The sequence below is a fragment of the Ambystoma mexicanum genome, chromosome 7q, assembly GCF_040938575.1.
Source record: "Ambystoma mexicanum isolate Mex_15411 chromosome 7q, UKY_AmexF1_1, whole genome shotgun sequence".
Taxonomy (NCBI): domain Eukaryota; kingdom Metazoa; phylum Chordata; class Amphibia; order Caudata; family Ambystomatidae; genus Ambystoma; species Ambystoma mexicanum.
Genome location: NC_090941.1, coordinates 1,103,958,898 through 1,103,971,742, shown reverse-complemented (window position 1 = coordinate 1,103,971,742; position 12,845 = coordinate 1,103,958,898). Strand labels below are relative to the sequence as shown.

At 45.3% G+C, this 12,845-nt stretch overlaps 1 protein-coding gene and 1 pseudogene across 1 annotated transcript in view; one reads left to right on the top strand and one right to left on the bottom strand.

The window, feature by feature from the left end:
• Positions 1-12,845, bottom strand: part of LOC138528653 (F-box/WD repeat-containing protein 7-like) — an 865,213-nt gene that overhangs the window by 815,966 nt on the left and 36,402 nt on the right. The gene's annotated exons all lie outside the window — the stretch shown is intronic.
• LOC138528253 (rRNA methyltransferase 3, mitochondrial pseudogene) lies at positions 11,265-12,723 on the top strand (annotated as a pseudogene).

The window sequence follows — 12,845 nt, the reverse complement described above, 5'->3', positions numbered from 1 at the left end:
GCACAGGGTCGGCGTGATGGCCTAGGTGTTGAGGAGGAGAGACTCCCTGAAGCAGTGGGTCTGGAGTGCTTTTCTGAACTGTGGGGGTGAGGCTGATGCTGACAGGGCGGATGCATTGGTATGTGGATGATGGAGGAGGTAGGGCAAGAATACACTGTCACAGCCCCCACCATGGATAAAAACACTTGTGGACAAGAGCCCAGAGAGAACTACTCCTATAAAATAAATCTGTAGTGCACACCCAAAGTTTCCATGTCTTGGCCAGCAAATCCGCAGCAAACCTAAAGCCCACCTCAACTCCTGGTACACCCCCCATCTAAAAACTCTTCGTACCATAAAAAGACAATGCGAGGTAGCATGGAAATTACAACCATCGGAAGAAAATAAAAGCACCCTGAGTGATATATCTACCCTCTACAAAAAAGAAATAATATCAGCCAAACGGGAAACCTACAACAATAGAATAGCCCAAGCCAACTCTAGCATGAAAGAACTCATTATCCTAAAGGAAATAGAATCCCCCATCCCAGTGCCTGACAACTGTGTCAAAGATAAAACATGGTGCACCAACATTCAGCAAGCCCTAGCTAATAAAGTAACATCTCTCCAATCTAAAATTGCCACAAAAAAATCCTCGCTCAGTCTCGACACTAAACCCAAAACAGATATCACCCCTCCTAAAAATAGCACCAACTACCCTCGCTTCAAATTCTCAAAAGTATCTACTATTGAGACTGAAAAAATCATACTGTCACTCAAACCATGTAATTGCCAGGGGGATCAATGTCCTCCTCAACTGAGAAAGGACGCAGCTAGAGACCTGGCTCCCTTTATCTCAAAACTCATTAACGCCTCATTCGCTACAGGGTCCATACCAAGCAACAAAAGAATCTTGGGTACTCCCTTTGCTCAAATAACAGACACTAGACCCTGCCATACCCACAAACTACCGCCCAATCACCACTGTGCCATTCCTCCTAAAAATCATAGACAAAGTGGCGTACTCACAAATACAGAAACACCTTGAAAAAAACAATTTACTAGGAGTACGGCAGTCTGGCTTCCGTCCCCAGCATGGAACCGAAACTGCCCTCTTAGACCTAAATGCGCAAATTGACAAGCTAAGGGATCAAGGCAAACCAGCCTTACTCCTCCTCCTCCTGGATTTATCTGCCGCATTTGACCTTGTTGACCACAAGGTCCTCTGCAGGCACCTGGATACAGCCGCGCACTTCTCAGAAGAAGCCACAAAATGGATCCAATCCTTCCTCAATAACAGGACAATGAGAGTCTTCACCACTGCGGCAGCAGACTCCATCCCCATTACATGTGGTGTGCCCCAAGGATCCTGTTTCGCCTACACTCTATAACATCTTCTCTAAGCCCCTTTTCGATAATCTGGACCTTCTGGGTATCACCTACACTAATTATGCGGATGATACCCAGATTCTCCTACCACTTACCGGTGATTACGACAAGGATTTGGCCTTGGTGAACAGAGTATCTCATCATCCAGGCATGGATGGCCACACACACGGTCTATGCCTGAATGATGACAAAACTGAAATCATCATCCTGGGCACACCACCCACCCTCAAAAAACTGGGCCCCAACTACTCCTCCTTCAATATCGACAACAACCAAATCACAACCGCCCACGCGGTTAAAACTCTGGGTTTCTACCTGGACTCCACCCTTTCTTTCAACAAGCAGGTCAATGTGATGGCTTCAGCAACCGCCTATACCTGCAAATTGATAAGAGCAGGCAAACCCTTCCTATCAAACGATAGCTGCATCACACTCGCTAGAGCGCTCGTGTTATCAAAACTGGACTACTGCAACTCGCTCTATATTGGGGCTAACAAGGAAGTCATCAAAAGAATTCAAATTCTGCAAAACAACGCGCTTAGAGCAGCACTTTGCATTCCCAGGAGAGCCCACATCTCCGCACTCAGACGAGCCAACAACTGGCTCTCTACTCAGGAGAGAATCTAACTAAAAGTTGCCTCTTTGGTCCACAAATGCCTTAACAACGCCGCACCGCAGTACCTCTCTGCCAGATTCACCAAACTAAAACTAACACGACTTACTAGATCTGCTAACTCCAATAACCTATCCATACCTAGAGTCAAACTGACTACTGCGATGTGAGATTGTGTGAATGGCTGGCAAGTGTGATTAGGAGTGGGAGTGTGGGGAATGATTTATTTTTACATCACCTTTCCCTCCATTTTTATGGGCCCGCAAACTTGCTTTTATTTTTTAATCTGACCTGCTCTTTGCAGTACAGTGAAGTCTTCAGCTTTACTACACTGGCTTTTGCTCATCTGTTATGGGTAAACTGACATGTAAAGGAAATGGTGGGAAGTCCCTGGAACAGTCTTATTTTACCCACACAGAAGCGAAGTGAAGTGAAGGAAAGCCAGATTCTCCTAATCAGCTTTGACTTAGAATTGACCTCCGTGCCATTAACAGGATCATAGTTCCTCAGTTCCATGTGGTCCCTGACCTGCCTCTTTACTATGATTCCGCCCTCTGCAGAATATTTTACTGTCACTGATCTTAAAAATACATTTTTTAGCATTCCAATCCACAAAGACAGTCAGTACCCATTTGCTTTTAATTTTGACGGATGATAGTATACTTTTTGTGGAGCACTACAGGGATACACAAAGTCAGAGTATATATAAATAGCCCAGCTTTAAAGACACAATTGGACATGTTCACTGCAACCACTCATACAGTGCTTTTACAATATGTTGATGATCTTTTGATAGCACCTGACACCCAAGAACAATGTGCAGATTGCACAGTGTGATTATTGAAGTTCCTTGCACCCCTTGAGCATAAACTATCTCCCAGTAAGTTGCAGTTTTTTTAAGACACAGGTCACTTATTTGGGACATCTATTTTCAAAGGGGGAGAGACTCCAGCATCCACAGTGCTTGGAAACCATTATGAAAATAGCTGTCCCAACCATGCAGCAAAATGTCAGAGGGTTTCTAGGGTTGACATTCTGTAGGCAGTGGACCCCTAATTTGTCCATCCTGGCTAAACCATTGCTAGAACGTACCTCGAGCACCACTCCTATTCCTTTGCCTTGGACTGTTGCTCACCAGGAGAAAGCTTTATCATACTAAAATCAGCACTTTGTAACTCACCTGCTTTAGGAACTCCATACTATACAAAACCCTTTACCTGTTTGGGCTTGCGTGCGTTGTCTGTACCAACGCAACCGCAAAAGGGTAAAAAATAGGCAGTGTGCATATTTTTCCTCCACTATGGATCCAGTAGCAAAGGCTAGGGGCGTTGCGGTATGGATTTTCTGATGGTATGAAAACCTGTTTTGCCAAATGACGATATACTGTGGGTATCACGGTATTGCACATGTATTTAACTGCACTGATGAATATTATTTTGGTAAAAAAAGTTTACTGATCAGAAAGACGTTCAACAATAAAAAGATAGCATCGAAAAGTTATATTTTATATCAATTTAATCTAATTTAACTTTGCTCAGCCAAGTTTGGACGGAATCTCGTGGTACCATTTGACTTTGTCAAACGAAATACAATGTTTGTCCTAACAGTTACGAAAAGTTATATATTAGCAGGAAAGTTGAAGTCCGACTTAAGTTAGCCCCTGTAAAGGTGGATTTGGTCAAAAAGCATGCGTTTTGTTTGTAGTACCAAGAAAAAGAGAAAAGCTGAAAAACTGCCACACGTTTGGGGCTCCGGTGGCGTTACAAAAAACATGCTCCTGCCTTGATAATCTGCAAGCTACCGACTGAAGGAGGTTAAGGGTGAATAAATCTACACATATTCTACCCTTTGGTGCAGGGGTTTGGGGGGGCAATGAACAACAACCAGAGATTAGTGGCATTCATGCACAATGTGGCTCATATTAAGCAAATAGAACGCTGAACCAGAGAAATAACCCATTGCAGTATGCACTAGGAAACATTTTTATCTATAAACTACAGAGGCCTTCCCTAGCGGAAGACTTTTTCCTATGTTGCACTGAATTCATTTTTCGTATTCCTTATAATGAATGGATTGCGTGATCATGTGTGGTTCAGAGAATGGGCGTACAAAACTACTGCAACTGAAAACAACTTGTACAACATAAAATACTGTTTTTCCACTGGCCTTTTACATTTCAAAACCTTTAAACTACACCACCATCACATCAATGCATTTTCGCTGGTCGCATGTGCTTATGGAGTCAGGTTTTCCTGCTGTAAGCAAGGGGCCTTTTTACAATGGACCCGCAAAAATCTGTAATAATGCTGCAAAATGGATTTTTGCAGGCCAAAACTCCCTTATCTCCAGTTGAAGAGTGGCTAATGAGTGTGAACAGGAACAGCGTTTTGTGCATGCTGCTCAGTCACAGAACATTTTCATCCTGGGCTGGTTTTGAAAAAGATTAACTAAAATGTTATGGGACCCCGGAACAGAAACTGCTTGCCCTACAGCACCCCACTTGTGACGATTCAGAAAGGCTTTCGTTTTAGTAGCGCTTCATCTCATCAGATTTATGTCACTGACAGTTTTTCACATGCCTTATTAACAATGTCTGGAACTGTTTGCAAAAGCAAGCTCTTTGTCACGCGTTTTTATTTTTTAGACATCTTTTATTATGTTTGTAAACAACTGAAATTGCAAGGTCAAGGGTAACATTAAATGTAAAAATGTGAGGATTTTATATAAAACAGAAATTAGTCAAGCAATATATAAGTTTAATGAGGTAAAACCTTAAATACATGCTAAGCATTTTTGAGAGTGCAGTTGACAAACGAAACCCTAAGCATGCAGGCAATAGGCGTGTATACAGATTTTGAAGTTAAATTAAAAAGGTAGTTGATTAGCATAAAATATTCAGCAGTGACTGCTATTTCAGCAGCATGATGCAGTTTGGTACGGGAACATCGACCCACAACAAAAACGGATTCAAATATGCCTGAAAACAAAATCACTGACATGTGAAACACGTGCTTGCTTTGCAACAAATGAAACCCATTAAGTAAATGGATACTATTTATTTTAAGCACTTTTACCTAAACATGCCCCCACAACCAACTGTTGTGCTTTATACCGACAAGCATTATAATTTGACAAATATGCACGCCACTGAGACTTGCCACTTGTGTGGTGGGTTCCTCTTGCCAACTTTCTTGGGCTAGCAACCAATCTGGCAGCCTGGTTGTTATGGCCACACACGGTTTGACCCACAGTACAGGGTACCCATTACAGCCTCACCATTGCCAAGGCCGGTTAATACACTACAGATACCCCGATGAAAGGAACACACTCACAAGTTTCATGAATTCTCACATCAATTCTGTGCTCATGACTTTTTCACTGAAGCAGTTTTATTGACACCAGTACTTTTTTAATTAAATCCGTACGCTCCCTTCACATATATGCACTCCCCACCGTGTAAAATGACAATATGGGTTCAAGCCTCAGCCCAGCAATATCGGATGAATTCTTACATGAGATGACCCAAAAAAAAAAATTGTAATTTTAACAAAAAATACAACTCTTCACAAACCCCAGCAATTAAGAGGCAATATTTTTAGCAATTCCTAAACTCACTCTATTCTGCTTCATAATGAAGCAGATGGGAGTGAGTGGGTGAACATAAAGGACATTCAATTTACATTTAACCAAGTAATAAATAAAACAATTTCCAGAGTGTACCAAACACAGATTAAAAGCAAAAATACAATTTTATGTAATCAAAAGTATGCAGATTTTAGCTTGTGCCAGTGGACTTGGAGGTGCCACACAAATTACAATAGCCCAGAGCAAGACCCTCTAACCCCACCCAGGATACCTAGCGAGTCCAGCCTTTTTTACTGTCCAATTGACAGGAGTCCAGAGAGGACCCAGTTGCACTTTGCAAATACTCATGCAGAGCATGCCAGGGGGCAGTTTACTTACCACTGACAGGTATGCTCTAGATTGGACACCACAGGAGACTGCACTGGCCACTTTTCCTAGCACCTCAGCCTTGCATGTGTCCCTCGAGGAGAACCCTTATAAAGTGTGCTCACTGCCCAGTGCTGCAGCACCTTAACTAATGTTGTGCATTAACAGCACGTCCAACGTGCCTGGGCAAAAATCAATACATTTGGGCACCTGCTGGTTGGAGATTGTTAGCAATAGGCTTGCTGGTTCCTGACCTCTGTCTCTCGCAACTCTTTTCTACACTTCATGCGAAGAAAAGGGAAAAAGAATTGCAACGCCCTGCCCTGAACAAGTGTGAGCCCCACTCTCCCCCCCCCTCGTAAAAGAGAAGGCCTTGCCAAATGCACATTATAAAACGGGCTGAAAAGACGATCAGATAAGTGTCGGAAAGATTAAGAGTGTTTATGCTTTCAAATGAAGGAGCTAAATTCAAAATAACTTTCTGGTAGATTTCCCATTTAAGCCCAGTGTGTGACGCAAGACATCCCTGCACTGGAGTCTTGTGCATTCAAGCCGAGCCCCCTCCACCAACAGGTTGCCAACTTTGTTCCGTTTGTTGCCCTAGGTAGGGCGCTCATTATAATGTAGTGGAAGCACAATTTGTGCAAAGCGGACTGATCTTTATCCAAGTCTGAAGTGGAGGGACTCGACCCTGTCAGAAGCTGCTTTGGTCACTGGCTGCACACACCTTTGCCAAGCAAGGCAGCCCAGGTACGCTGCTCCCAGAGTGTGAGAAAGTGAAGCTGCTCCTACTCTCTGCAGCCCCCACTCAAATAAAAAAATAACAAAAAACAACAAAAAAAAAAACACAAGTTCAACAGCCGCTGGCAGCAGTACAATAACCCAGTTTTTAAACAAAGTGACGGTTATAATGGTTAAATGAGAAAGCTCACGATATTTACACTGGTATATCAGTGTACCGTTACAACCATGGCATTACCAAACTATCTGCAGCATTATCCATGAAACAAGTAAATGCCATATTAGGACATCCGGTCACTCTTTCAGTCCCTCATGCAATAGACATATTGATGAATAAAAACAAGACCCAACATTTATCCAATGCCAGGCTTATTGGGCATGAATTGACTTTATTGGCACCTCCCATTGTGATTCAGTGTTGAACTATCCCTAATCCAGCCACCCTGCTACCAATGCATGATTGTGTACTAAACACTGATAAAGGGACAAAAAGGGACATGTGGATGTGGGGGACATCCCTGAACAGCCGGACGATACTTTGTGTATAGATGGGTCTTGTTTTAAATTACAAGATGGCACCTCTACAGCAACATATGCCATTACAACCTTAAAAACAATATATTATTATTCGAACAACAAACAAGTCCAACAGTGCATGTCATGGTTATCAAACGCATTTTCATATAATGGTCACTGTATTCGCTTTGCCCTCCACCTTAACACGAGCTTACTCTCCTTCGCTTCATTGGACATTGGCCTGCGCCGCATCTAGATAGGACTGTGAAAGGCCAACAAGTACCACACTTAGAGAAAACTGTGAATATTAGCATGCTAAAGGTCAGGTAACCCACTAACCAAAATAAACTCAAACCCTCTGCATACTTATCTCACTCAAAATTTCACACAACCATCTCTCGCACCACAAGCCGCACGCACTTCACAACACTGCAACAACACATAAGCTGGAGCAACAGCACACGCGGACTGACACCGATCCAATACCTGCACCAAAACTCAGTATCTGGTGTATACCGAGCTGAAGCTGCCAACAGAACACCACCACTCTCACTATCCTACTCCCTCTTCACCTTACTAACCCATCCCACCTTATCGTTTACAGATCCGCCAGAGCGCCTGGGGACCAATTCCGTTGGTGATGGAGCGCGGTACAAATACCTTTAACATTCAACATTTAACATTCCCACCAGTTCCTTCTAGAGGTTCATCCTCATCTGTGTTTCCAGAGGAGTCCTGATCATCTGGGAGACCTTGGGTGGATCCATACAGTGTGGCTACTAAGTGTCTCCAAGCCATTAGTTTCCGTCTCTTCCTCCCCTCCCCTGTTAGCCGCCTCATACCATACCACTGTTTCAGCAGCTGCCCATTTCAGGAGATCGTGCCACCACACCTCTATTTTGGGTCTATGGCTCGCTTTCCAACCTATAGCAATTCTATGCTTAGCCAGTATATAGGCCAGGTCCTTCAGTTTGCTCACATGTCTCAAGTTGTGGGGGTCTTACAAAGCCCCCCACCATACATGCCCATACGGATTCCACATCCAACCGTATCCCTTTCTCGGTTAGCCGGTGGGTGACTTCGCCCCAGAATTTCTCAATCTCTGGGCATGCCCAGAACATATGTACCATCCCAGCGTTCACCTCCCTGCATTTAGGACATGCCTGTGTTTCTGTACTCTTAAATCTGACAACCCTCTGAGGGGTCATGTACGCTCTATGAGTTATACATAGTTGGATCTACTGCAACCTTGCATTTCTGGACACATTTGTGTGATATTTCTGGGCCCTTTCCCATAGCCCATCATGCATAGGCACCCCCACTTCCTCCTCCCAATCCAGTCTCAACTGGGTCACCACCTTTCCCACCCTGGACATCAAGAGTTCATAGATTCAGGAGACTATGTCCTCCCTCCGAGATGTCATAGAATTTTCTACAGTTTCATCGGGTTGATCCGTAAGCACTGATTCAGACCATGACTCTCTCACCCTCCGCGCCACTCTGGTATAGGTAATATATTGTCCCGGTGTAGTCCAGTTTCATCTACTAGCTCTTCTAATTCCATTACTTTCCCATCTTTCCATAGGTCACCCAATGTTGCTATACTCACAGGTTCCCAGTGGCTACGAATCATCTACCTTAGTTGCTCGTCCACACCCCCGCAATGCCACTGGCGGCATCTGCAGGGAACATGGGGTCGGGTTCTCCATAACCCGGCAAGTTTTGAGCCATACCCCCCATCCCAGTTCCAACAGCCTTGATCGCCTCCTCAAATCTGGTTTGGTCACCCATATCATCTCTTTAAGAAAGAACGGGACACATTCAGATCTTAACAGTCTGGACTCCACTGTGGGGTCTTCTGTCAGCCATTTCGCCACATACTGTAGTTGACTGGTCAAGTGGTAGATCTCGAAATTGGGCAGTTTTATACCCTCCTTATCATAAATGTTTTGCAATTTCCACAAGGCTATCCTATTCCTGGTGTTGTGCCAGATAAAGCCTCTGCATATGCTTTGTAATTTACCAAAGAAACGTCTGGATATCATAAAGGGGTGTATTGCTCTCCTCTGAAAAGTGCACGGAACTACCATAAATCACCAGTGCAATTATAGAGCAAATACTTCAACCCAAAAACAGACACAATAATTAACAGCCACGCACACTTTAGAAGATAATCAGCTCTTTACGGCTATTTATTCAAAGCTTACAGGTACATAGAAATAACTCATACAACTCACATTGACAGATCACAGAAAACAAAGAAGTCAAAGAAAGAAATACATCACCGTGGGCGTAACTTAACAAAACTTCATCTCGCCAGAAGCGGATGAAATACCCCGATAACAGCCAGGCCGAGAGCACAACAGCCCACAGGAGTGGCGCACCGAAGCGTCCCCCCTCCGACTAAGGTCTTTGTGCTTATCCTGTCTGACCGTTGAGGGTTTCCGAATATATGCCCTCCTCAACAAGGGGTGGCAACTTCTCGAACCTTCTGGCAATGCGCTTGCGCATTGATGGGTGACCGTTGGTTGCCAGCTGGGTCAACTGACAGTAACCTCAAGGGGCAAAGCGCTTCCCTCTCCTAAACGCCCCGGAAAACAATTCCATAACTCATCTCAAAACCTTGGCGCAGGCATAGCAAACCAAAACAAACTTTACTATCAGGTACCAGCCGGCTCCTGCAGATCTTAGCTTTCCCAGCGCCGTGTCCTTGGCTGAGAAGGCCTGCATTCCAAGCCCAGCAGCGAATAACGTGGAAAACATGTTGTTTCGCAAAGCAAGTGTAGCTTTCCACTGAGGCATGGATAAATATCCATTATGGCTCTGAGTTCCCCCAGAATGCACTGCGCACCAGCGCCATGTTTTAGATCAACCATCACAATGGGATATTTACAAAGAAAGGTAATAGCCAGGGCAATGGGACCATCTTCAACAGCGCTACCCTCCCTACCATGGCCAGGGGGAGCTTTGCCCAGAAGCTCATGCTATTCTCCAAGTTTGCTACGGCCCTCTCTGTGTTATCTGCAAGTTCATCTTCCACTTTGTGGTATATGTCTACACCCAAGTACCTAAAAGTTCTAGTCTCCCAGGATATCTGCAATATTGGTAGGTTCTCTTGCGGGATCTCCGTATATATCTACCCAGAGGGAACAGTCTCGATTTCATGGGATTGACTGCAATCCCAGAGAGCGACGCAAATCGCTCCATTACTTCCAAGATATATTGCAGGTTCTCCTCTGGATATCTCAGGTATAACAGTATATCATCGGTGTACAGTGATATGAGATGTGGTCTCCCCTTTGCATGAATTCCCACCGTTTCGTATTGTTGTCTCAAATCTATCGCTTGGGGTTCTAATGCGAGGATGTACAGCATTGGGTACCAGGGGCAACCCTGTCTGGTGCCCCTACTGAGCTGCCATTTATCCAAGATAGTCGCCCCCGTCTTAGCCCTGGCTACTGGGGAGCTGTACATCAATTTAGATACCCGGGCCCTATTCCGTATTCCTTCAGGGCTACCATCAGCCAAGGCTATCTGACTGAGTCAAAGGCCTTCACTGCATCTAGTGAGGCAATTGCTATTTCTTGCGTATCCCCTTCTGATTGTTCTATGACGCGGTGGAGCCTTCTAAGATTGTCAGATATGCTTCTATGTGGCACATATCCAGTATGGTCCGGATGTATGAGTTTATCCATGACCTGTCTCAATCTGTTTGCCAACACCGCCGTGAGAATCTTGCTATCTTGGTTTAGCATGGATAGCGGTCTGTATGACCCGCAGTCCGTGCTAGGTTTGTTGGGCTTGAGGAGCAGGACAATGATTGCCTCTGAGGGATTCCGTCAATCTCCCTGTCTCCCATGCCTCGTTCAGCATATCCAGTAAAGGGGGGGTGGGGGGGGGGGGAGCACCTCCGTCCTATACATTATGTAAAACTCATTAGGGAGGACACTAGAGCGTCCGCTATTACTTCTTGAGTCGGGAGTCCTTTTGCTTGGGCACCCCAAAAAGGGTTGTGGAAACAGTCAACCTTCTGTCCATTGCAGCTCAAAGGCTATGCAGTTGTGAGAGATGGATTGGATTTCGGGTCATCACTGAGCGGTGCATGCACATGATCTGCATTTCCTACAACACTGGCCAGTGCATGAAAGACTTCCAATATGGCAGCGCTCACAAGAAACATGTCGGCGGTGCTTCTTGGCCACCTGTGGAATTGTGGTATTGTGCAGGCACGCCGTCCAGTGAGGGCGCTTCGGAGACGTCCTGTACATGTCTTGTTCGCAGGGGAAGGAGTCACCACTAGGCAGAATCTGAAGGCACCTTGCCCACCCGTGACTTCTATGAGGGACCAGGAAAATAAGCGCACTCGTGGGACAGAGACTATCAACTCTGCAGGGAGGGGTCATCGGGGTCCCCAGGAGCCAGAAGGCACAGGAACCCATATTGACAGGATCAGCAGTGAAACGGAGCCCACCCTGGAAGGACTGTGTTACGAGAGGGCATTTGCGGATGACAAGAGATTGGCGAAGGTCGTTACGATTGCAAAATCGATGAAGTTTCGGGACAAGCATGGGAAAATTCTCCTGGAGGGTCGAAGGCTGATAGCCGATGCCCTGGAATCCAGTGCAGTGCTGCAAACCTTCTTCAGCACAATGAACCACCTGAAGGAGCTGCCACTGGCAAAGCTGAAACACGTACATCTCATCAAAGTGAAGTTTGAAGACATAAAAACGTGGTCGGAACTTGTAACTCTGCAAGGTGTGATCAGAATTTTTGCAAGGCCCGATCACTCCAAAATGAGCTATCCAGCAATACAGCTAGAGTGTTCCCTCCCGCTGATCCTCATCTGCGACAACGTTCGCGACCCTGGAATCCTTGGTACAGTTCTGAGATCTGCTGCTGGGGCCGGTTGCAGCAAGGTGCTACTCACTAAAGGTTGTGTCAATGCATGGGAGCCCAATGTTCTCCGTGCTGGTATGGGCGCTCACTTCCGCATACCTGTCATCACCAACCTTGAGTGGGAAGTCCTTCCGAATTACCTTCCGGGAAGCACTCGAGTCTATGTGGCTGACAATTGCAGAAAAAACACTGCTTCCAGGCAGGATAGCACATCTGAACATGGGGATTTCAGCAGTGCTCGCACAGGGAATATTGCCTCTGGGAAGGCTAGGGACCTATGAATGGGTATCCACCCACCGAAAGAGAAAAGAGACAACCCATCTTGATGATTATTCCTCTTCTGGCGATGAAAGCAGCGAGAGTGAGGACAAAGAGTCTGCGGGCAAAGTCTCTCTACCAGAGCTTGCTGTCCAGAGGTATGATGAGCAGTGGGCACAGAATCCCACCGCTATCATCATTGGAGGGGAGACGCAGGGCTTCAGCCTGGAGTCCTTTCTATTGGCAGAAAGGATGGGTGGATCAATACTTACAATTCCTATTGTGCCTGGAGTAGAGAGCTTAAATTCGGCCATGGCGGCAAGTATCCTATTATTTGAAGGAAAAAGGCAACTGCAGTTAAAGGTTAAACCAGAAAACAGAAGGAAAAGACCATCTATAATACTGAAATGCTTGTCTGAATTCTGCTGTATTGGACTGGTATGTGTGCAGGCAAGTGAAGCTCTCTATTTTTGGCGGCATGGATGAATGACCTGTCCATTGT